The sequence below is a fragment of the Typopeltis vanoorti genome, chromosome 26 (genome assembly GCF_054136105.1).
Source record: "Typopeltis vanoorti isolate ZY-2024b chromosome 26, IOZ_Tvanoo_1.0, whole genome shotgun sequence".
Classification (NCBI taxonomy): domain Eukaryota; kingdom Metazoa; phylum Arthropoda; class Arachnida; order Uropygi; family Thelyphonidae; genus Typopeltis; species Typopeltis vanoorti.
Window position 1 is genome coordinate 11,448,253 of NC_143574.1, and position 25,710 is coordinate 11,473,962.

The 25,710-nt window shown below is 36.9% G+C and overlaps 1 protein-coding gene across 1 annotated transcript in view; it reads left to right on the top strand.

Annotated features, from left to right (window-relative positions):
• The first annotated feature begins 3,361 nt into the window (after window positions 1-3,361).
• The window catches only part of LOC150092324 (ATP-dependent RNA helicase DDX3Y-like), a 168,658-nt gene continuing 146,309 nt past the window's right edge, over window positions 3,362-25,710 (top strand). Inside the window, exons 1-2 of the mRNA XM_090415154.1 lie at window positions 3,362-3,456; window positions 23,529-23,583. The gene's annotated coding sequence lies outside the window, so the exon portion shown is untranslated. The remainder of the gene's footprint in view (window positions 3,457-23,528; window positions 23,584-25,710) is intronic.

Here is a 25,710-nt window from a genome sequence, read left to right on the forward strand (position 1 = left end):
AGTGACGGCTGACCTGGATAAGGTTAATGGATTTATAGTGATACTGCTGGATTGCTAAGGCCTTTGACAGAATACCACATGGAATTCTTATCAGTAAACTGCAGCACATGGGGATGGATATAGGGTTGGTGAGATGGATAGGAGGGTGGTTGATGGAGAGATATCAGAGATTAGTTTATTCAGGAGTGGAGTCCAAAAGAAGGCCTATTACTAAGTGGTGTGCCTCAGGGTTCTTTTCTTGGACCACTTCTATTTAATTTGTTCATTAATGATATAGGAAATGATCCGAGAGGAACTGGTCATTTATTTACTTATGATTCAAAGTTAGGTAGAGCAATAGTGAATGCACATGATGTCAAAATTTTGCGGTAGATTTGGATAGATTGGCAGTCTGGGCTAATGAGAATGGATGTCAGTTTAATGTAGCTAAGTGTAAGATGATGCATTTTGGGATGAATAAATTCACCACAAAATGCATCACAGATGTGTATCAAATTGGCAGCAGTATATCACATTGGTGGAACTGTACTCCAGGAGGTTGACGAAGCCAGAGATTTGGGTGTGTTGGTGGATAGGGAGTTGAAGTTTAGGGGGATCATAGCAAAAGTGGCTAAATCAGCTCATCAGATTACTTGGTTACTGAAGAATACTTTGACGAGAAATGATAAGCAAGTTATTTTTCCTCTTTATCGAGACTTGATAAGACCCCATCTTGACTACTTTGCCCAGATCTGGGCCCTTGGGTTTCTTCTTGATGGGGAAGAGGTAGAGAGGATCCAGAGGCGATTGATCAAGGTGATAACTTGTCTATGGAATGAACATTATGAGGGCAGGTTGAAGATCTGTGGGTTACAGAAATTGGTTGATAGACGGAAAAGCGGTGATATGATTGATACATTCAAATTACTGAAGGTTTTTACAAGATAATTTAGAGAGAATTTTTCAGAACAGGTGTGGCGATGGGAGAACTAGAAGGCCATCCATGGAAACTGAGCAAGAGTGTGGTTGGAAAGGGTGTTAGAGTTAGGTGTTTTACTTGGAGATAGGTGAATGAGTGGAATAAGCTGCCAGAGTTTGTTGTGGGTGCCATAACTGTAAATGAGTTCAAAGCAAAGTATGATAGATACTGTGTGAATGCCGAATAGTTGTTCTTGATATGTATGTATTTTTTTTTAAAGAATTGAATGACATAAAGCGAGAGAAAAGAAAAAATGTTTGTTAGTATCACCACTAGTTTTGGCTTTTTATAGCCTTTTTCAGGTTTTTTTATAAAACAAAAAAAAACATTAAACATTGAAGATAAAAACTGTAAACAGCACGGTAAAGTCACTGCACATATTTAACGTGAAAACGTTGTAGTTAATGTATTCGAAGCTGTTCCTTCGTTAGCCACATTGTTCGGTGAGTGCGTGCGTGCGTATAGCATCTCGTGAGCCCCAGTATTTGATCACAGCAGAATGACAGTCTGGGAGGTTGTAGCTTAAATTATTATTTAAATATACAGGGTTGAGGATGATTTCTCTAGATTCTACAATTTTTCTCTCCAATTCGTCATGGCAACGGAAAATGTTGTTAGATCTATCCAAGGATTGCATGACTGTGGTTTTCATCATCAGAATTGTCCGAAAAAAGGATATGGCTGGATAAAGCACTGGATGTGTTCTCTTGTAAGCAATGTCCCTCCTGTGCCCCTCCATACGCATTTCAATAGACTTATCAAGTAAGGAATATCGCAATCACACCATATCTTGTACACACCGGGATATTTTAGATTGTGTTGGCTAGGCTTTGGACTGCTCACTAGAGAACGGATCTTAGGAAACAGAGTAAATAAAGTTCTAATGTTATATTTTTTGAGAACCTTGGCTAATTTTTGGGAAACTGAGCTTATGTATGGTATAGATATATTGCCTTTCACATTATTCATTTCTTCAGTATGGCGACTAGGAGGATTAAAAAAAAGAATTTTTTAGTAATTTTTTGAGATTAACCATTCAGATTTTGAAGTTCAAGCTATATCTTCCTATTCCTTAGCGCCTAGAATTTGGAAACGATATGTGGACGACATTTTCCTCATTTGGAGCCATGGACGTGATTCTCTCCTTGATTTCCTTGAACATCTCAATAGTCAACACCCGAATATCCACTTCTCTGCTGAGTTTGAAACTAATGGTTCCCTGCCTTTTCTGGACGTGAAACCGACCCCGTTCTTCTGAAAAACTTAAGATTTCAATGTACAGAAAACCTACACACACCAATAGATATCTCCATAGTCAGTCCCATCATTTCCCTCCTCAGAAACCTGGAATTATTTCTACTTTGGGACATAGAGCTCGCTCTCTTCTTCACGAACCAGATGAACTTCGTTAAGAAATCAATTTTCTTAAATCTACTTTCAGAGTGAATGGTTATTCTAAAATAATTACAAAAAAATTCCTTTTTATTCCTCCTAGTCGCCATACTGAAGAAATGAATAATGTTAAAGGCAATATATCTATACCACACATAAGCTCAGTTTCCCAAAAATTAGCCAAGGTGCTCAAAAAATATAATATTAGAACTTTATTTACTCTGTTTCCTAAGATCCGCTCTCTAGTGAGCAGTCCAAAGCCTAGCCAACACAATCTAAAATATCCTGGTGTGTATAAGATATGGTGTGACTGCGACATTCCTTACTTTGACCAGATGGATAAGTCTATTGAATTGCGTATGGAAGAGCACAGGAGGGACATTGCTTACAAGAGAACACATCCAGTGCTTTATCCAGCCATATCCTTTTTTCTGCCAATTCTGATGATGAAAACCATAGTCATACAATCCTTTGCGAGATCTAGCAACATTTTCCGTTACCATGAGAATTGAAGAGAAAAATTATCCTCAATCCTGTACATTTAAAGAATAATTTAAGCTGCAATCTCCCAGACTGTCATTCTGCTGTGATCATCGTTTTCACGTTAAATATGCATAGACTTTCCTGTTTGCAGTTTTTATTTTCATTGTTTAATATATATATATATATATATATATATATATATATGTAGTACTGTATTTAATTTAATTTAAATATTATGTTTAGTTTAGCAGGGACAGATGAGTAGCTCCATTACCAAAATAGCTTGCTTTTTCCAGTTTACAATCGAATTAATTAGCCCTTTCATGAAAATGATTCAGAAAAATCCCTCTGTTATTCATTATTTTCTTAATATTGTTTTTTTTTTTTTGAATTTAATAAACATATGACGAGAAATCATTCTTTTTCATATATATTTTGGTTCTGAAATATTTTATTTGATAATCGACGCCTTGCACCTTTCTATATTCTCCGATAGATGGTAGCTTTATTGCCGATCAAGCGGCAATCACTACTTTTGAGATCAGTTTATGATTTTCTGTTGGTAGGTGTCTTTTATGTTACATAGTGCGGCCTGGTTTATGTAATAGTTTTGACTTTCAGAGGTAATTTGCATTAATTTTTATATGTATTAATTATATTGGATTTCCTTATGTTATCAATATGCCATTCTGCGTTTATTTCTTGCCTATATGTTGTTTATTTTCATCATGATGTATTAATATTTTTAATAGAAACTTATCTGATCAGTTTATTATTATTTTGGTCAACTGATTTCCAGCAGATGTGATAAAAAAATCATTCCAATTTCTATTACGCGATAATTTTATGGTGAACTGGTCGCACGCGACTGGCTTGAAACGATGAATGTATGAAATATATAAAAAATCTGAGCAGAAACGGGAAGGGGATTGTGAATGTTTCGAATGTAATATAAATAAACGAGCATGAAATAATAAATGCGTTTTCTTTCGAGCATGGATAGTGGCATATTTATATATATACAGTATTTATATTATATTATATATTGTATTTGACATGCTTTGAAAAAATGGCGGAAAACCGAAATCAAAACTATACGCAAACATTGAGCTAACGTGAATAACATTTAGAAAATGAAATTAGGCGCGGAATTGTGGCGGTTTACAAAACTGCTCAGGCATTGAGTTAATAGCTGATAGTATTTCATGGAATTGTTCATAATTTGGTACATTCCGTCTTGGGAATAGTTGGGGGAGAAAATTCATCATTAACTTAGATTGAGTTTTACTTCAAGCGCAAAATTTTCAAAGTAGCACTTCATTGTTTGGAGGGTTTTTCGTGTGCATCATAAACTGATAATCTCCATAGAATCCACACTGATTATTATTCATCCCATACCAGTCATGCTTTATCATTGAAAGGTTTGGTGTGGTTTTGCACTTTTCCTAATATTCGACTCGATTTTCTTGATAATAATTCATGTTTTAACAGTGGTTAATTAATGATACTGAGACGATTTTCCAAATTTGAATTTATTTTACTGTTACTGGATGAAATGTGTGCTGAGCTATCAGTGAACAAAAATGTGGTTGCACCAGGCTTTTGAATTTACAACTCTTATATAAGATTTTAATTTATATACTTTGAGATAACCACTGAGAGGTGTTGATGCAATGTATTTTCTGCCCAGTGCTCTGAATGTCCAAGTGAAGTCTGAAGTTGTCAAGGTTTTAGTGAGGACAAAGATTCAGAATTGAGTGGACAGCATGGGTTTTTCTAAAGGAAGATCATCTTAGCAATCTGCTTACTTATTATTACAAGGCGACATACATTGGACAAGGGGGGATGCATATACAGTAAAAAATTTAATTTTTGCTAAGGTTTCGATTGATTACCAAACTATTAGTTAAATTGGAACAGATGAGGTTGGATTGTAGATTAGCTTTGGATTGGTGATTGGCTGTCTGATAGGTATCAACAGGTTGTGTACGAGGGAGTGTTATCCCAGAAGAGGGAAGTCACTAGTGGCATCCCCTAGTGGTCTGTTTTGGGACCATTGTTGTCGTTTAATTTGTATGTAAATGATATTGGAAATGGCTTAAATGGTGATATAGTTGTTTGCAGATGATGCAAAGTTTGATTGGGTGAGAAGTAGAGCTGGGCTTAAATTGATTGTCTGAATGGGTGCAGGGGAGATGTCGGTGTAAGGTTTTAAAATTTGGAGAAGGTGGAGGAGATGAAGGATTTGGGGTTGTGGTGAATAGAGACTTGAAGTTTAATTGACATTTTGCTGAAATTGTGAGGAGGACAGTGGATTATGGGAATGACGTGGAGAACATTGACATGTAGAAGTAAGAATGTTTGTTTATTAATAATAAATTTAATAGTGTTCATTGTAAACATACCATAATAAGCTGTTATCCTAGGCTGAAACAAATACGAAACTTGTAAGTGTTTTTGCCTCTGTGCTCCAGCTATAAGAATGATGCATTTGGTCAGGAAAGATTTGAATCTTGTCAAAGAAGTGAGGAACATCGCTTGACATCTTTTGGACGCTATGGCTTTTCCGGCCACAAAGATGCTGGCCAGTGAACATTGCAGTCAGATGTTGTGTTTGCATCATAGACTTAATTGTTCCTGGAGTAATCAATTACTTATAACCATATTAGGGTTGGTCTGCAGTTCAGGATGTGACATTTGCATTGATTTGAAAGACTTGAATGTGAAGAATCATCTCTGTATGACTTGGGCATACAGGGTTCCCTCTTAGAAAGGTTCCCAAAAAACAGAAGTTAGCTGGAAAAACACAGGAATTAGCAAATGTTGGCCCCATTGTCTTTGTCGCCTTGTTGACCAAATAGTGTGTTTTCCATCCTACAGATATTCTGGAATTGAATTGGCATCAGCGTTTGAATATCTTTAGGTACTAGATAGTTTTTCATATTTAGTCTAGCGCAGTTTTCACATTGACTCACTCATGTAGGTTTTACAATCTTTCTTGGATGCAATCCACATAAAGAAGTAACTCAGGGGTGACCATTTTGTAACTTTGAGCTTGTAAGAGCTTTAAGTGTTAAATCTTTTTTCCAAACAACAGTATTTCATGCTTTTCATACATTATGTATGAAAAGTATGAAATATCTACAGTAATAGAAACCTGATTTAGAACTGTACCAAATATGACAAGAACAGTTTTAAGAAACAGTTGTAAATTAATGGACTGGTAATATGCAATATATAGTCCCATCTAGTCAAGTCATCCCTTTTTCAATGTATGGTGCTCTGGCAAGGTGATTATTTGCCACCTTATAGGCATATCTAGGTAATATAGTGTTCATCTGCAACACTACTGTCTTGAGGTGACTTCAGCTATGCTTTGTGTTCAGGGTAGGGTCTTCATGTTCTAGCCCCCCCCCTCTTTTACATGCAGTGTAAGTGATGGCCTTGCTGGACATGCCTAACACTTATTAATGAATTAGGGAGCATCAGAGAATATCAGTGTTCAGGAAACAGTGTCGAATCTATACTTTGATTGGAATCCGAGCACTACCTGTATGGAAATTAGCACTCGCCTCCCTCACCCCAGCTGCATGTTCCTACTCTTAAATGTCCTACACCAGCAAACAGATGCTAACGTTGCTGTAGATTTAAAAAAATCTTCCATTATAAAACATTAAAAATACAACAAGAATAGCAATAAAGCAAATTCCTACACCAATACAAATTTCATCCAATAAAGTACATCCATTTAACACCATCTAGAGCATTGATACAAACATTAATCACATAAGGTTACAGGCATCAGAATTCAATCTGCTATTCCTAACTGAATCCCATTTGACATCCTCTGCAACTATAGTCCAGCTCAGCTGTTCTGTTCCACAAAAAAGAGGAATCTACACTTGGCAAGTCAGATTGCCAAAGTCTGTCAGACCTGGAATCCCTGCTTTTTGATCTGATCTGCTCAAGATTTCTTTGCTGCAGCTTTTTTTTTTTTTTTTTTTTTTTTTTTTTTTGCTTCCCCCTCCTGTTGATTTTGTACTGTAAGATTATCCAAATTGTGAAATATCTTCCTAGGAGACTAATATTCATAACACAGATGGCCTTTCATTCTCTGACTTCATAAATCAAGCAGGAAAGGAAGCTGAGTTTTTTTTTTGCTGTCAGTGGTGGTGAAGTTTACCTACTGACCAGAATACCAGATATTCCTCATTCTTCAAACACTAGACCTTTTCTTAATGAGTTCTCCCTTTAAATATGTTGTAGATGTCTGCTGCAGTGTATTTGAAGTCTTGTCTTGGCAGCTCTGACCATAATCATATCCATCTCTTTTTTTACAGATCACTCCTCCCACTCTCAGCTTTGTGTCCTATATGACTTCAGCAGTGACAAATGGATGGCCTTTGGGATTTCTGTGTGGCTTTGCTATAGTCAGATTACTGTTTTTTCTCTCCTGATCCAAACTTCTGTTCTCTGAGCCAATAACCAATGAGGACTATCTCCTACTCTGCTGCCCCCAAACCTTAGTTCTCGAAAAATTGTGCCTTTGCAGTTCATGATGAAAATGTAGCATATAATCAATTGCTCAAGTCAGTGGCAAAAATTCCAACTTCTCACTCAGCTCACGCTATAGCCTATATGAGGAAAAAAAAATCGACAAATCCATGGACTTCTAGGGTGATATGCAATAAGTGTACTTTCTGCTCAACTAGCAGTCGATCCTTCTGTCCTTGTTTCCACATCTCACCATGTAGTATCATTGGACCATCACTCAAAGATAAGGCAGATCTGTTGGCATCACTTTCTTCTAACTCTCGGTTAGATGATCAAGGCAAATCATTCAGAATAAACTGCCTAATATTTTTGATTAATTTGTCTTTGAATCTGGAAGAAAAGTATCTCAAATGCTATTTTTAAATGTATATATACATCCAAGTTACCATGGATGTGAAGTGCATATTAAAATTGTAATACCATTGATATTACATTAAAATATGCAATGGATACGAAGTGTAGAGGAGTGATGTATTTTATCCATATTGACGGCGACGTGGTTAATCCAAACTCATATTTTAAAGAAAAAATTTAATTTCACAAGAAAATAAGTACAACATTCAACTTAAGCTTTATCTAATAATTGATCTGCTCCTAATAAGTTCATTAATTCTCTTAGCATGGACTCTACTAATGTAAAACACATTTTTCTTATTTCTGCATCTCAAAACCATACTTTTATAATGGATTGTATTAAGTTATCTTTGCATCATAATTTAATTTTCCATGTCTGTTTTTACTATGGTCCATAAATTTTCTGTTGGGTTAATTGGAAGAGTTACCTGGCCACTGAAGCAATTGTGTAATTATGTGTTATTTATTGTAAACGTAAGTGTTATTTGCCTATTATATAATATCTTTTTTCTATCTTTCCTATATATTGTACTCTATATCTTTTTTCTAATTAGTAGTGCACGCCTTTTCTCTCATAACCTTCCTTACTTATTCTACTGTGTACTATGTTTATCCACCTTCCGTATTTACTAGTCATATGCCTATGAACACTGGAAAATTTATTTGTAAGACTGCACCACCAGTATTATTTATAAGAAGACTTAGTAATACATCTGGTAGATCTCTCTCCCTCTCTTACTAGCATGAGTTCCTTCAACAAAGTTTATATAAACAGTCGTGGTTCTTAAGTACTTAAACTGCGCTTTTATTACTTTAGTTGTTTCCCCGCTCACAAGTGCGATTTTTTTAGAAACAGTGCAGTTGTAAAATAAAAAATCAGGCAGCAATATTTGCATATAAATAAAACACATTTAATTACAATAATACAAAGTACATTAAATAAGTGATAGGGAGGTTTCTCTCTCTCTCTCTCTCTCTCTCTCTCTCTCTCTCTCTGCTTTAGACTTTTAGCATAAAGAACCACTTGCCTTTTTCAAAACTAGATAACTATACAATTTAATTACTCAATTACTCCTCTGCATATTTAATTCAATTACTGACACTAATTTACTCTCAAAGAGATTGGCTAATCAGAGGACTTTCTTAGATACTCCTTATTACTAATTCTTATCAGTTCATCTATAACATATCTCCTAGATTACAAAAGTTATTTACAATTAAAGATGGAACTTACAGAGGCTCTTTGTTCACACATTCTTCGAAAGGTTCTGCATTAAAGTTTCTATGCCCTTTTCTTTCATCACGCCTTGGCTTTCATCTGGAGAGTCTTGCTTCAAGGGGGTTCGTCAGATTACTAGTGGGCTTTGGACTGCAATTATTCCGGTATTCAAAAAGGTCAGGCAAGAAGTTTCAGCATACAGGCTTGAAGATTGTTCTGCGGCCTTTGACTTCCTATGGCAAAAAGTACATCCAACACTGTTGGCTCGGGTTCGCTGTAACTTCTGGTCTCCTCTTTTGCCGATTTCTGATGACTCTCTGCCGACGACTGCCTCTATGTTCGGCTCAGTCCCTTTTTATTTTCCCGTTCTCCAGGCCTTGCACTAAGGGTTGTAAACCCCAAAGAAAATCGGCATTTCTCCTTGATCCTTTTGATAAGGCCGGCCCGTTCTTTCTTCTCGTCCATGCACTCTTTTTCCTTGTTTTGTCGGGCAGAGGAAACTTTTCTGAAACTAGCGGATCTCTTTGATACAAACTCCGAAGTCTGAAGATGTTTATGCTCAGAGCCTGCAACCACCTCTTACACACACTTTATCGAAAACAACTTTCTTGTGCTCTTTATACATAGCTGTTACACAAGGTTCCGATGGCAAAGAGCTGCCTTTGTTTTTGACATTCTATAAACTTTAATTAAAGTAGTAAATACAATTAATTCCCATAGGGTTACTTATAAAAAAATATCTAGCATAAAAAAACAGAAACAAACAAGGTTATTTACAGTTCTCGTGGGACTTGACCTCTGTAAAAATCCATGCAAAGCGCTTTGCTATTTCTAAGCTACATAAAGTTTTTACAATTGGATGTGATTTTTGAGGAACTCACTTTTTTTTTTTTTTTTTTTAAATTTTAGTGTGGCATAGAGCGAGATCCTGTTGGCAGATGAGTTCTTTGCTTTTCTGGATCTGTGAGCCCACTCTTTCTCCAATATTATGTATTGGTCATCACTTTTCATCACACTGTCAACAAGCACAAGAGAAACTGGATGTAAAATAATCCCCAGAACATCTTTTTAGTTGGATGTTTAAGAGCTTATTGAAAGTGATCAGCAGTCTTCTCAGCTGCTGATTTGCAAACATAGGGTACTTGTTCTCCTTAGACAAAGAAATGACTCATCTGAGAACATGGTCTTTTTCCACTTCAAAACAGTCTAATCTTTGTACATTTTTGCCCACTTTAACCTCTTTTTCTGCATAGCTTTCAACAGTCGTTGATCTTTGGGCAGTTCTTCCTGCTTCTAACAATTTTTGATAGACTATCATGTCATAAACATTAATTCCGCTAGCTGCCAAGTATATTTAAGTCTATAGCAGACAGTAAATCAGGAAAAGTAAAATGAATCTTGGATTCATTTTACTTTTCCTGATTAGTCTTAAGTAAGTGTAGTTTTCATTTTTTTTTTTTGCCCATGTTTTACTTTTCTGTCAGGAGAAAAGGTACCTGTCTCTTTAAAACACTTTAAAATCTCATTAACAGAACCCAAACCAACACCACACTCATTGATGTGGTGTATACATTGTTTATGCTATTAAAAATGCACAACACTATTAATAAACATCACAGACAGTTAATACATACATCACTGGGAATGGCAATGCCACCTTGCTTTTATTGGTTGATCAGTTGTTTTGATTGTTGAAATACAACCACTGTTGATCATGGAACATTATTTTATGAAATCTTTTGGTGACTAATTCTCTAACGAATGCTGTAATCTCGGGTCTTTTTTTGAAGCGTTTTGTGCAGAATGTTGCAGCAACATTTACTGACCTTGCTAGGGTGATGCCATACACTTTCCTTGAAATATAGTATTCAGCTAACTTATTGCAGCTGTTTGGAATCATGGTCATAACACCTGAGGCCAGTGTATTGTATTATGTCTGTTAATTGTATCTGTTCTTTCTTCTGACTGGTTTGCTTTTTCTAGAATGAAAATCCCAGTTTCTGGGGGGGGGACCAAAAAATCAATATGATCATCTTTCACTTTATCCTTTTGTGCTCTAATAGTCTCACCTGGAAAGTATGATTTTGTCAGTCCCTTGCGATTACACCTCTTATGATTGAATTGCCATACAAGACTTGCTCCTTTGCTTCTTGAATGCTAACAATGTTCAATTCTTCCTAATATCTTCATTTTTAATACAATTCTGCTATTGATGTTATCTGTTCACTTGCATAATTTTTTTTAGAACTCATCTGTGGTGTCCACACAAAGTGTTCAAACCGATCACTCCGTGATCGGTTTGAACACTTTTCTATATAGCTACTTTAGTAGTGTTTTTATGTATTTATGCATTTGGCTTCCTTCCAATACCAGCTTTGGTAATTTTGTTTATTTCTATATTTAAACGTTTGCTGCCACGCTCCTCGGGCATAGTTTGTTACTGCATGTCAAGCAATTTCACTTCTTCAAGGTTAGTACGAGTAATCTCGTTGCCAGCTGTAATCAACATACGATTATATTCGTAGTTGGCTTGTGAGGCTCATATACCAACTACAAGTATTGCTGCTCGCTCCGTACGCCAAGTACTTTCACTTCTTCAAGGTCAGTGTATGAGTAATCTCGTTGCCAGCGGTAAGTGTCATACGAGTATATTCGTAGTTGGCTTGTGAGGCTCATATACCAACTATGAGTATACTCGTAGTTGGCAGCGAACGTGTTAATTTGCTATTTTTACAAAAAAAAAAAAAAAAAAATGCATAAATAGCTGAAATGTTTTACCTGTTCTATAGGTTTATACGTAACATAATAAAGGACTTTGTGGCATGAAGTGTTTGCAGCATGTATGCATCCCGGGAGTTGGATATGTGGCAGGTGAGAGAAAGGGGGGGTGTACATGCGCAAAATGTAGGCAACGGAAGGAATTAAGTGAATTAGATATTTCAATAAATGATCTAGTTGCATCAGGGATGGGAAATGAACGTCAGGAGACGAGTAGTGTGATAGGAGAGAATGACTAGTGAAATATGAATGAGAAAAGGGTCTATGAATGAGAAAGAGAGTCGGATGTGGAAGGCTTGAATGACTGAAGTTTTCGGAGATGGTCTTGATTGGGAGAACGAATGGAGAGTAGGTGACTAACTTGGACAGAGGGATAGATGAGCTGAAAGAGGAGGTGGAATGCCTTGTGAACGAGATGAGAAGTATGAACGATGAGATTAGGAGAATGGAAGAGATGAATGCAAGGCATATCAGAGTAGGAGTGAGAGAGAGTTTGGGGATAATAGAAGAGGAGAGAATAGAAACAGTAGAAGAGAGGGAGTGAGAAAGTTATGGGAATGATAAAGAGGGGAAAATGAAAACAGTCAGAGAGGAAATGAGAAGAATGCAAGGGAGTGCTGGAAAAGGGATAATGATGCCAGGACAGCAGATAAGTAAGGGAACACAGAGAGAACAGGTTAGAGGAGAGAGTGAGGGATGCAGGTGAGCAGTCAAGGAACAGAGTGGTAAGAGGTGTGATGTATGGAGATGCGATGATCCGTGCTGTGCAAGATAGGATGCCAGAGGAGTGTTTGCCTGGAGGGATGATAGAAAGTGTGGCTATGGCAATTAAGAGGGATGAAAGGATGGATGAAATTATTGTGATGGTGGGCACAAATGACTTGGGAGGCAATGTGAATCGGGCAGCGAGAGATCTGAGATTCTTGCTTGAGGTTGTGCAAAAAAAAAATGCAGAGAGGAAAGATTGTGTGTTACCCAGGAATGATAGTGACGAGCTGAGCAGAAGAGCAGTAATATTGAATAGCATAATAGCCAGAATGTGTCAGAAGAGAGGATTGGAATATGGGGATGCTTAGAGGGCATTTTTGAGGACAGAAGAGAACTGTATGTGAGAAACTGCTTGCATTTGAATGAGGAAGGATGAAGGCATCTGGAGAGATTGCTGTTTTCTGAACAAGCAATTTTTGATTTTGTGATTGTGAGTGTGAAAGAGTTTGTGATTTGCTCTTAGTATCTGGACAAACCTAGAGTATTTAAGCAAAAAAGATGCTTTATATTTTTTCAGTCATCTGCTATAAAATTAATGTGATCATGGCTTAGGAAAGGCTAGAAGTGTCAGCTGGGAGGTGTGATTGGTTTTGACTGCTAATTAAAATTTTGTATAATTATCCAATTTAGCATTTGCTAAAAATGCTGACATGGTTTCTGTATGTGTATCTAACTATACACTGGCTTCCATAAATTAAGCAACAAAGTGAAAAATTACAACTCATGGAGGAAAGGACAAGAAAAATCTGTCAGGTACATTATTTAAAAAGCGATGGTGAGTTTGGTTATCTTGTACAAATGAGTGGTGCTGCTGCCAGCAGTATATGTAAATTAGCTATAGCATAAAAGCTCACAAAATGTGAGCTTTTATGCTATAGGCATGAAATGGTTTTCCATTACATGTTTAGAGTGAGAACAAGACAGCATAATTCTTGGATATGGCTGTGAGACAAAGCTGGCCAAAGTCAGGCAGAGGTAGCTTGACTACCTCTGGTTGCATGGGAGTTGTTCCATGTTTTACAGACTGGAACCAATTCCAACAGTCACGAACAGCATCCCAGAGATGTGAAAAAGGCCACAGGCTACACCACAATGTGTGACTGATGTCTTCGATTATCTGCTTGCTCTAACAGGTACGGAGTACTACCCTGAATCAGCTACAATCTAACCTCACATCTGCCACAGGAACGTTGGTATTTGTTTCCATGATGCACAAATGGCTTAACAAAGGTGATTTATATGCTAGGCAACTGGTAGTCTGCCTGTCCTTCTCCTTACACTACAGGAGAATATGTTTAAAACGGGCTAAACTCCACATCGACTGGATCCAAAAACAATGGGGATTGGTATTGTTTACAGGTGAGTCCTGATTTGTTCTACTGAGCAATACCAGACATGCTTTGATCTGGAGGGAACCAAGGACACATTATCAATCCTCTAATATCTGTGAAAGGGAAACTTATGTTGGAGACAATGTATTGTTTAACGTAAAAAAACAGTGCAAGAATGAGAGAGTTTCTGAAATGAAGGAAAGAATGTTGTATGGTGAATCGTTATTAAGAGGGGGTGATAGATGGCAGTGTAACTAAATCGTACTTACCGGGTGCAAAATTTAAGGATGTAAGTGAAAGTATTAGAGTGCAAAAACAGAGGGTGAAAGAATTAATAATTGTGGCGGGTACGAATGAATTGAAAGGTGATAAATTTTTTATGAGAGAGGACTTGAAAGTATTGTTAAAGGTAGCGAAAGAAAAGAGTGACAGAGTTAGAATGGTTAGTCTGTTGCCGCGGTATGACAGAGAGGAGTTTAGGAGGAGGGCCATAATCGCAAATGACATTATGCGTAGGTTATGCAGACGGTGTGGTGTGGAATTCGTGGACATGTGGAATGAGTTTGAAGGGCGAAAGGACTTATACAAGATGGATGGCCTGCATTTGAATGGACTTGGTGTGCGAAGACTGGAAAGAGTGTTGCTGAATGAAATGAAAATGGATGTGCAGAACCAGGAAAACTAGAACTACCAAGGAGGATGGGGGATATGCAGACATCAGTGAGACAGTTGAGTTTAAGAATGTATATAATGTACCCGAGCCAGCACTAAGGACAAAAAATGGGAATGGGTCATTTAGAATAACGCATCAATATAGGGATGGAAGTTGTATCGCAGGATAGTGAAAGGAGCTCATTTGAGGCTATTTGGTGTCAGATTGAGACTGGCAGAATAAAATATACAGTTGGGTGCTGCTATAGACCAGGTGATGGAATAGATGGTGGAGATAGTATGCATAAACAAATTGATGAAATGAGTGGAAGGAGGGTAATTATTATTCGGGAATTTCAACTATGGTAACATTGATTGGAAGGAGGAGAGGACACATGTGAGGAAGGAAAAGGATTTTATTCAATTATTAAGGGATAACTATCTGAGACAACATGTAATTGAAAATACTAGGGGTGTGAGAGTGCTTGACCTGGTAATAGCATCTGAGAATTTGACTGTAATGAATATGACCATGTTGCCACCTATTGGTGAGAGTGATCATAAGGTCTTGACCTGGGAAGTGGCTAAAGGTGTGGAATTTTCGATTAAGACAGGGTATATGTGGAATTACCATGCTGGCAAGTATGACAAGCTTAGGAGATTGCTTGGATCAGTGCCATGGCATGTACAACTGCAAGGGCTGGATGTCGATAGAGCATGGGAAGTGGTCAAGGAGCATTTACAGGAGGTAATGGCTGATTGTATACCTAGGGTCCGAATAGTAAAACAAGTAGGGGTTAAATGGATGAATAACACCATTAAGCTTGAGCTGCAAAAAAAGAAACAACTGTGGAGGGAATTTAAAGAAAGGGGTGACCTGCAGGCCAGAAAGGTAACGAGTGTGGTAAAAAAAGCAAAAGCGGATTATGAAAGGAAACTAGCTTTGCAAGCAAAAGAGAATCCCAAACAGTTCTTTCAATATGCTGCAAGCAAGAAAAAAACTGTACACGGCAAAATGATTTTAAGGAATGACGATGGTAAGGAGGTCACTGAATCAGTCGATATAGTGGAGATACTGAGCGCGCACTTTGAAAAAGCATATCATCCAGGTGGTGACATTGAAAAAAATGAAGGAACTATTAGTTTATACGGGAATAGTGATGAATGAAGTGGAGGTGACTAGTCTATTATAGAACCTTAATGTGAACACATCTGTGGGATTGGATGGTATACCAGCATGGGTCTTGCGTGAAGCGGCTAAAGAATTATCAGTGCCCTTGACCATGTTGTTTAATCCGAGTCTCAGGTCTGGTTTAGACCCGAAGGTGTGGAAAGAGGGGAAAATAGTTTCACTGCATAAAGGAGGATCCGAGACTGCAGTTGCAAATTACCGACCGATCAGCATATCAGGAGTCGTTGTCAAGGTCTTAGAGAAAGTAGTCAAGGGAAAAATACAGGAATGGATTGATAAAAACGAGATACTGTACAGGGGACAGCATGGCTTTGTGAAGGGTAGATCATGCTTCAGTAACTTGCTCAAGTTTTATAACAAGGTGACGGCTGAACTGGATAAGGGAAATGGGTTTACAGTGATGCTGCTGGACCTGGCAAAGGCGTTTGACAGGATACCACATGGAATTCTAATCCGTAAACTACGACATGGGAATGGATATAGGATTGGTGAGATGGATAGGCGGTTGGTTGATGGAGAGATATCAAAGAGTAGTTTATTCAGGAGTAGAGTCCAAAAGACTGTTCATTAACGATATAGGGAAGGATCTAAGTGGAACAATTCATTTGTTCGCTGATGATGCAAAGTTGGGTAGGGCAATAGTGAATGCAGAAGATGTCAAAGTCTTGCAGGATGACTTAGATAGATTGGAGTTCTGGGCTAAGGAGAATGGATGTCAATTTAATGTGACAAAATGTAAGGTTATGCATTTCGGAGTGAAAAGATTAGCATCAGTATACCACATTGGTGGAACTGTACTCCAAGAGATTGATGAGGCCAGGGACTTGGGAGTGTTGGTGGATAGGGAGATGAAGTTTAGGGGGCACATTGCAAAAGTAGCTAAATCAGCTCATCAGCTCACTTGGTTGTTGAAAAATACCTTGATGAGCAGAGACAAGCAAGTTATTGTACCTCTGTACCGAGCCTTGATAAGACCTCATCTCGACTACTGTGCCCAGATTTGGTTACCTCGGTTCCTTCTTGATGGGGAGGAGGTGGAGAGGATCCAGAGGCGAGTGACTAAGATGATAACAGGTCTATGGAATGAACCATATGAGAACAGGTTGAAGATTTGTGGGTTGCAGAAACTAGTTGATAGGCAGAGGAGGGGAGATATGATTGAGACATTCAAATTGCTAAAGGGATTCTATAGGATTAATTCAGAGGATATTTTTGAGATCAGGACTGGTGGTGGGAGAACTAGGGGACACCTATGGAAGCTGGGCAAGAGTGTGGTTAGCAGGGGTGTTAGAGCTGGGTTCTTTACTTTTAGAGTGGTAAATGAGTGGAATAAGCTGCCAGAGTCTGTTGTGGGTGCTATGACGGTGAACGAGTTCAAGACAAGGTATGATAGATACTGTGAGAATGTAATCGCATAGTTGTGTGGACATGATGTTTAGCGCCTCCCTCGATGAGTCTAAGGACTCCTGGAGTCGCCCGAAATGATAATAATAATTGTTGAGGGAGGCATCTCGTTGGGTGGATGCACCAACCTGTGTGTTTTCCAGTATAACCATGAATGCTGAGATGAGGTAGGTCTCGGACTCATGTTTCTCTATATGTGGATCTGATAGGGGAAACAATTATCCTACTAGACAGTAATGCTTGTCCTCGCCCATGAATCTCATGGACAAGCATTACATGTTCAAGAAGACTATTGTGTGAGTAATGGAATGGCCAGCCAGGTCTCTTGAGCTTAATCATATTGAGCATATTTGGGATGCTCTAGGCAGCCATGTTGGTCTCGATCTCTCTCTCTACCCAAAAATTTGAAGCACTTATAATTTTGCAGGAGCAATGATCACTACCAACTCGGCTTCTGACACTACTATAAACGGTATAAAGCGTTATTAGTGCTGTATTTAGGGATGACCACATTCATTATTGAAGCACTTTGACAATCTCATTTTGACCATTTTTATTTGACCATTGTCTTCATGTACCCATTTGTTACTGAATTAAACTGTTTGTGTACAATTTTTTTGGTGTTTCTTTCACATCTCTTATACTGATTTTCACTGAATTGCATAAAAATTCAGTTTTTGAGTTATTTTTTCTTTTTGTTCTCTATATTCATGGTTTCCATAAATATGTATTGGGACACACTCTTTTAGAATGAAATGCACTGATATGCATTTCATTATAATTGTTTCATTACATAATGTCTACCATGTTGCATGAGAAGTAAGTGAGCAAAAGAGTTGGTAGTTGTAAATAGGTTTGCAGTCAAGTCATTTGTAATACAAATGACTTTACTGCGAACAAAGAACGCGTCAGATTGAATATCAAGAGGTTGTGATGTAACAGTGGTGAGATGAGGCGAAGAGCAAGGATTATGAATGATATGTTAGTGGAAATGTGTGAGGAGAAAGGAATGTAGTTTCTTGATATGTAGAATGGATTTGAAGGATGACGTGAACTGTATAGTAGCAACTATGACTGTATTTGAGTGGTTTTTGCACAAGTCATTCGGAGAGACTGCTGCTGGAAGGTAGAGAAGTGAGTGCAAAGAATGATCTGATCAAGTGGGAAGCAATGTGGAAGAATGAAGAGTAGGACAGGAGAGATTGAAGAGGTGATTATAAATGAAGAAGTGAGTGGCAGGAGTATAAAGAATTGAGAGAACAAGTGTGCAAGACAGGGAAATGGGAAGGCTCAGGTTGAACAGAGGAACACGGTGTGAGAAAAGTAGATGCTCCAAAAGGATGTGAATGCATGTGTACACAAAAAGAGAAGGGGATGACCTGGGATCAAGGGAAAACAATTGGATTTGAAGGTTCTAAGATGAATAAGGAGAAAAAGAAATGGCTCGAGTTACGCATGGAGAAGACACACATCAGATAAGTGGTATCAGTGGAAAAGCTATAGATCTGGGAATAAGCTACTGTGTTTGTATACAGATGTTAGAAGTGTAAGAAACAAGGCAAATGAAATGGTTGCATTATTGAATCTGTTCACCCAAAAATTGTTGGAATAAGTGAGACATGGTTAGATGAGGATGACATCTGATGGGAAAAGATAGATAAAGAGGAAAAATTACATTTATCCTCTGCCCTGCCTGCCTGTTTAGCAGGATGAAAATTTTCAATTTTCATCCCGCTAAACAAGCAGGCGTTTGACCGCCAAAAGTTTGAAAAACCAGATCTGGATACAAGCCATCCAAATTGGTTTAGTTGTAATTATTGTTTGCAACTAATGCCTCTTAAATGCATGTTCTGGCTAGTTTGTTTTGCAAGAAGAAAAACTTGCAAAGACTATATGAGAGCGACTGATTTACTGTTAAAGAGCTTAAAAATGTTCCTTGTGTCATACAGGGCATTCAAATCTAAGCCTTTTCAGCAGTAGGACAAACGTTACAACATCCTCTTGACTGCAACTTGCCAAGAAGCAAGCAATTTACTAACATAATAGGCTTGCTTTATAGCCTTAGTTGCTCAACCAATCTCTCTCTCTCTCTCTCTCTTTTGTTTGAATGAAATGACTTCTAAATAAATCCAGTACAAGTCTGCAAGATTCCTTGACTAAATTGAATAACTGTTGTAATAGATATGGTATGAAAGTCAGCAGTAACATAACAAAGACAATAGAAATAGGCAGAAGCATTGAAAATATCAACTTCATTGTGAATGGAGAATGTATAGAACAAGTAAAACATTTCAGCTACTTAGGCACGATTTTTAGTGTGATGGTAAATTAAATATGGAAATAGAAAATAGAATCAACTAAACTATTATGTAGGAAGTCAACTGAATAAATTTTTATGGAATAAAAGAATTGGTAGTAGAGAAATTAGTCAAAGCACTAATAATAATAATAATCCTATGATGGCACAATGGTCGTGAGTCCCCTTTACGGGGAGGTACGACACCATCTCAGCCCCCCCAAATTTTATCTGGGCTCCGGAACCGGCATAGCTGACGAATCAGGCCTATGGCTGGGTTAGTATTCTTGACTGTAATCCGTGTGTGTTCACGGGGCCGGTTTACCTGCTTGTGGGATGAAAAACACCAGATAAACTGGCGGGAAAAATCCTGCTGTCCATGCCCAAGACCAGATGACTTGGCTATGGCTGAGGAAGATCCTTAAGCTCCTCGCATCATCGATGGGAATCGAACCTAGGACACTCCTTCCCCAGGCATATGGTTGCGAAACGCATAGCCACTAGGCTAACTGCATGGACGATAGTCAAAGCACTAAATTAGCATTATACAAGACGGGTTCAAACCAATTTTAACGTATGGATCTGAGAGCTGGTTTAAAAATAAAACACTTGATCAAAAACTAGAGATCTCAGATATGATAGTCCTGAGAAAGATTAGGGGCATGAACAGATGGCATCAATGGCAATATATTAAAAATGAGGATATTAGAAATGAACTTGACATTGTCAGCAGAGCTAATCTCAGTATGTTCATTTAAACAGAATGCGAGAGGAAAATTAGTAAAACAAGTGTTCTAAAGGAAAAAGACCCAGAGGAAGACCAAAATATAGGTGGATTGATACAGTGAAAATTCCTTAGAAGACAAATATAAGATCTGATAATGTTGGTGTCTTGACAGGTAACAGATTGATTTGGAGAAAAATTGTTGGCAGGAAGTTAGTAACTATAAATTCACATGTATGCCACGGTAATTAACTTTTAAATGTGTAAATATTTTCTCTTAAGTATCATAAGACATCAGTACAGTTATAAACAATAGGGATTACATTTAAAAAAAAATGCATTAGTGCACATGCTTACGTTGGAATCCCTCTATGTATACAATAGCCTGTTTAAGGATTAAATACTATTGGGCTGTAATTAAATTAAATTAAAACTGATAAATTTATTTTATACATTTGAGGATAACAATTTCCCAAACTTGTGGGATAGTGAGGCAGTGATTACTGTTAAGATTGAGTCTGTGCCTTAAGGCTTCAGCACTTTCTTTATACAAGCACTCATGTTTATGTATGGATCGATCTCTAGCTTGGTGTGTTGCCATTGGATCTTCTGATTGGCATTTTCATCTCCGTGTTGTGCGAGACCAGATTTGTGAGGTTTGATAAGACGGATGTCGTCTTGAAGTTCTCACATCTGTGAACATCAAGACCACATGTATTTATTTACAGATCTTCCTGTTTGTCCATAGTAAGACGAGTCACAAGAATGTGGCACTTTGTATATATGCCAGTATGTTGAGTTTTTCTTTTGGTGAAGGTAACAAATTGTAAATTTGGTTTATTTGTTTATAGGTAGCAAGTTTGTATTTCTTCAGAATTTTTGACAAACATTCAGAGATGCCTTTGATATTGACATATGGTATAGGAGTCCTGTGGGCTTCTTCTTTTCTAGGTTGATCTTTTGGATGGTGGCTAATAATTTTTTGAGTTATTGGATTAAATCCATTTAGTGAGGCTGTATCTTTATAATTTCCAATTCTTGTTTTAATGATTCTTCAGAGAGATAAAATTTGTGCTCTCTGATTACCAAAGATTTTATGATGCCGTATTTTTGAGCCGATGTGTTGTGGATATAATGACCTGAAAATGGTTTTCGATAGACTGAAGAGGGAACAGAACCATCTTGATTACGTTGGATGTGTTCATCGAGGAAGGAAATACCTTGCGATGATCCCTTTTCTAATGTGAATTTGATGCGAGGATGTAGGTTGTTGATATTATTTAGGAATGAGTGTGGTTCTTGTTCTGTGTAACTCCAGACTGCAAAGACGTCATCAACATATCGTAGCCATATTGTTGATTTTGGATCAAGAGTGAAAATTCTTTCTTCTAAGTGTTCAAGAAAAAGTTGCTAAGTTAGGTGATAAGGGTGAGCCCATTGCTGTTCCTTCTTGTTTATATATTTTATTTTTCCATGTGATTGTAAATTTAAATAATTCCACAATATCAGATGGAAATTTTTGGGTTAACAATTCTATTGTCTCTTTGTGAGGGATATTAGTGGAGAGAGAGAGAATGTTGAAGCTTATTAACTTCAACATTCTCTCTCTCTCTCCACTAATATCCCTCACAAAGAGACAATAGAATTGTTAACCCAAAAATTTCCAATAAACTGTCTGTATCTGACAGTTTAATGTCTTATTTTTGTGTGAAATTCTGTGGAATTTTTTAGTGATGAAGCTGAATGACCTATGAGGGGACAAAAAAAATTAGACAAATTTTGATATTTTATACGTGCAGCTGCTTATAGAATCCACAATAGGTCTAAGTGGACAGTTACTTTTATGTAATTTAGGTGACCGTATATTCTAGGAGGTCTTACATGGTATGCTTTAAGTCTTTTGATGGTTTCCTGATCTATGGATGTTATTTCATCCAGTAACTTGAGTTTTTTTGAGCTACCTTTTGGTAGGGTCATAATTAGCTGGGAGTGTATTGCAGTCTCGAAACAATATTCATTTTCCGATCTATGAATTAGTTGTTGGCTTTTGTGATAACTGTTGCTATTGATATCATAGACCTACAAGTTAGTAAGGGGTTGTTATAGGATCAGTGTTAAAGATTTTACAGAAAATGGTGGGTGATCAGGGTAGAACCAGAGGTCATCCCTGGAAGCTGTATAAAGGAGGGTTTGAGCAGGGATGTGAGAAGCAGGTTTTTTTGCATGCCTAGTTGTGAATGATTGGAATGCCTTGCCTGAGAGTGTTGCATCTGCAGAGAATTTGAATGTGTTTAGGGCATGGTATGATGAGCTGTGTATATGACAAAAGGATCTCCTAGGTGAGTCTTTGACTCCATGGGATTTTGAGATAATAATGCCTTATAGAGCAGCATAGGGAAACAATGGCAAGTTGAGAAGAAACTGAATTGTAAGTAGCAGTAAAAATATGCATGTGGTTTTAATATAAGCAAGATCGTATGTTATAATATAAACATTTTTTTTTTTTTTTTTTTTTTTTTTTATTAACTGGGTATTTCATCTAGTGCAATAAAGAAATTGAGAGACCTTATACATGATTATAGAATGTACAAGTAACATCACAAGTTTTCTCAGATTTTGCACTAGGTTCAATCAAGTTCCTTGTAACTCTAGAGCAGTGATCAGCAAACCTTTTAGACCATTGACCCCTTCATGGAATCCTTGATCCCTCGTTGACCCCATCATGTTAAATAAATGAATAAATGATTTTATTATGAATAATTTATAATAAAAACTTTATTATAAATAATAAAGTTTTCATTATGAATAATTTATAATAAAAACTTTATTATAAATAATAAAGTTTTCAATTTAAAAATAATTTCTTTACCTTTTTACTTCATTACTGCTTCTCAATAAGAAATATTTAAAGAAAATTATAAAGAATATTTACTTACATTTTATTCATTTACTTGGAATGGTTAATGAGAAGGATGCGTTTGATGAATAGTAGCCAGTTGGCATTGCATGTTTAGTAGGTGTTGCTCAAAATTGTTTTAAGTGTTCACTGATCCCCTTTTGACCCCTAGACATTTATCAACACTCCAGTGGTCGATATTGATCACATTGCCGATCCCTGGTCTAGAGCAACAACTAGGATTTTTTGTTGCTTAAGGAGGATTTTGCTTCTCACCTGTACTAATTTGCTTGATAATACCCACATTGGACCGACACGAAAATGCAGTGTATTGTTACATGATACCCTTGATAACTTTAGAAGACTTTTGGAATGTAATTAATGTTAATTAATCCTGTATTAATGCATTAAGGATGCATTCCTCAGTGTTACTTTAGTTTTATATATTTGCATTGAACCATGCTTATAGAAATAAGTATTGATATCACAATTCATTTTACTCAGCTTTGGCATTTTTATTTTATTTAGCACATGCTCATTATAATTGTTGATGAAGGTTGACAGTAATCTTACATACTTTCTGGTGAGTAATAATCAATTTATAATTATAATGGATATTTTATTTTTCATTGGATTAATAGTTCTATTAAATTTGACTCCCTCTTTACTTAGAATACCAGCATGCATTTTTAATACTTTCATTCAACCTTGTTACCAGAGATGAACTTTTTTGTTCAGTGTGTATTAGATATTTGATACAAAATATACAGGTGTGAGTTAGGAGGAATGTGCCCAACTTCATAAGTTTATGGTAGGCATTTTGAATTAAAATGAGAATGAGTTTGATTATTTGAATTTAAAAAAAATGGTGTAGATTTCATTGGTAAAAAATAAAGACAAGAGAAACTTCTTATTTTTTACCAATGAAAAATTTGTAGAGTTTAAGTGCACCACTAAATATGTGAGAGAGATATTCCAAAGTTGGACAGATTTGTACACTTAGTAGGTGGACAAAGTACTTGAGCTAAAAAGATGAAAGGTTGGTCAATTGGTAGTCTCTGCTACTAATGGCTCAGCAAAAAGTTAAGCAAGTTTGAGCGTGGCTAGTAGTTGGAAGTGATCAATTGTTCACTGCTATTGGCACACTCTCCCTCGATGAGTCTTTGGACTCCCTGGAAGTGTCACATAATAATAATGATAATAAGTATTTGTGATTAATGTTTACAGTAGATTTTCAAAAATATCAACTTTAGTATATAATGCAGCATGTCCGTGTTGTGCATGGTGCTTTGCACCCTTAAAACAAAAGTTGTTTACTCAGTGTAACCAGTGCTTTCAGTTGATGTTTTGTAAACTGAATTCATTATTTCTTTAACATTTTCGAATGGCGGTATGGTGTATGTTCATGGATTTTGCAATCAGGTGTTGTCACTGAATACTCCCTCCCCCTGGTATTGCCAGCCTGGTTGGCCAAGTGGTAAGTATATCTGCTCTCCAGCAAAGAGAACTGCAGGTTCAAATCCCACCAAGGGCATGAATGTTTGTAATTGTCCTGCTAACTGTTTACCATATGTATTGCTGTAACCTGTGTCCTGGTGTATTATGACTTTTGATGTCTTTGTGCCATAAAAATGAAATTAGATAAATCAAAAACCCATAGTATCTTACTAATGAATTCAGAATCATAGTATGTTTAGCAGAGTTTTCTATGACTTAAGAGCAGATACTTTTCTAGTGTTTGTATTACACATGATAGTAGAATTGAACATGACTGATCAAGAAAATGTTCTAACAATATGGTAGAGTCATAAGTATTTGAAAGATTTCTGTAAGCATGAACAGTTTTTGCCCAAAACTTACTGTTCAGCGCCTTGAACCTAAGATCACCTGAAAAATTTTGTAATTGGCTAAGTGCCAATCACATAGATACATCTTCAATTCTCCCATAGTGACATCCAAAATAAATCTTCATACCACCACGGGGAGTCATTTTCAGTATTAATGCCAAAGCAACAAGTGGTGTAGTATTTTTTGCAATTCATTCGTCTGTTACTTTTGAAGTGACATGATTTGTACAAGACAAATTGCTGTTACTATTACAGTACCTTTTGGCTGCGTGCTGTTGTATGTACAAGGGTGGTCGGAAAAGTTTTCACCCTCAACAATAGATGGTAAGACTATCTGCAATTTTTTTTTTTTTTTTTCCTAAGTTGGTACATCTGTCATAAGCATCCATGTGAAATTGCAAGTCATTCTGTTAAGTAGTTTGTTTTATATAGCTGGCTGAATCAAAAGTGTTGTATGTATCCCTTGAAATGGATAAATTTGTGTATTGTGCATTATAAAATTCTATGTAAAGGAAGGTTTAACAGCAAAAAAATTCATTCAAAGTTCATAAAATTTTATGGGCACTCTTCTCCTTTGTTTTCGACAATTAAGAAATGGACCGCCGAATTTAAACATGCCCGTACCAGCCTTGAAGATGATCCACGTGAAGAACGTCCAAAAAGTGTAACAACACCAGAAATCATTGATCAAGCGCACGATATGGTATTGGATGACCAGCGAGTCAAAGTGTGTGAAATTGCTGAGACTATAGGCATTTCAAAAGAACATGTAGGATATATTTTGCATGAAAAATTGCAAATGAAAAAGCTTTGCGCAAGATGGGTGCCACTCTTACTTGCAACAGATCAAAAACGCACTTGCA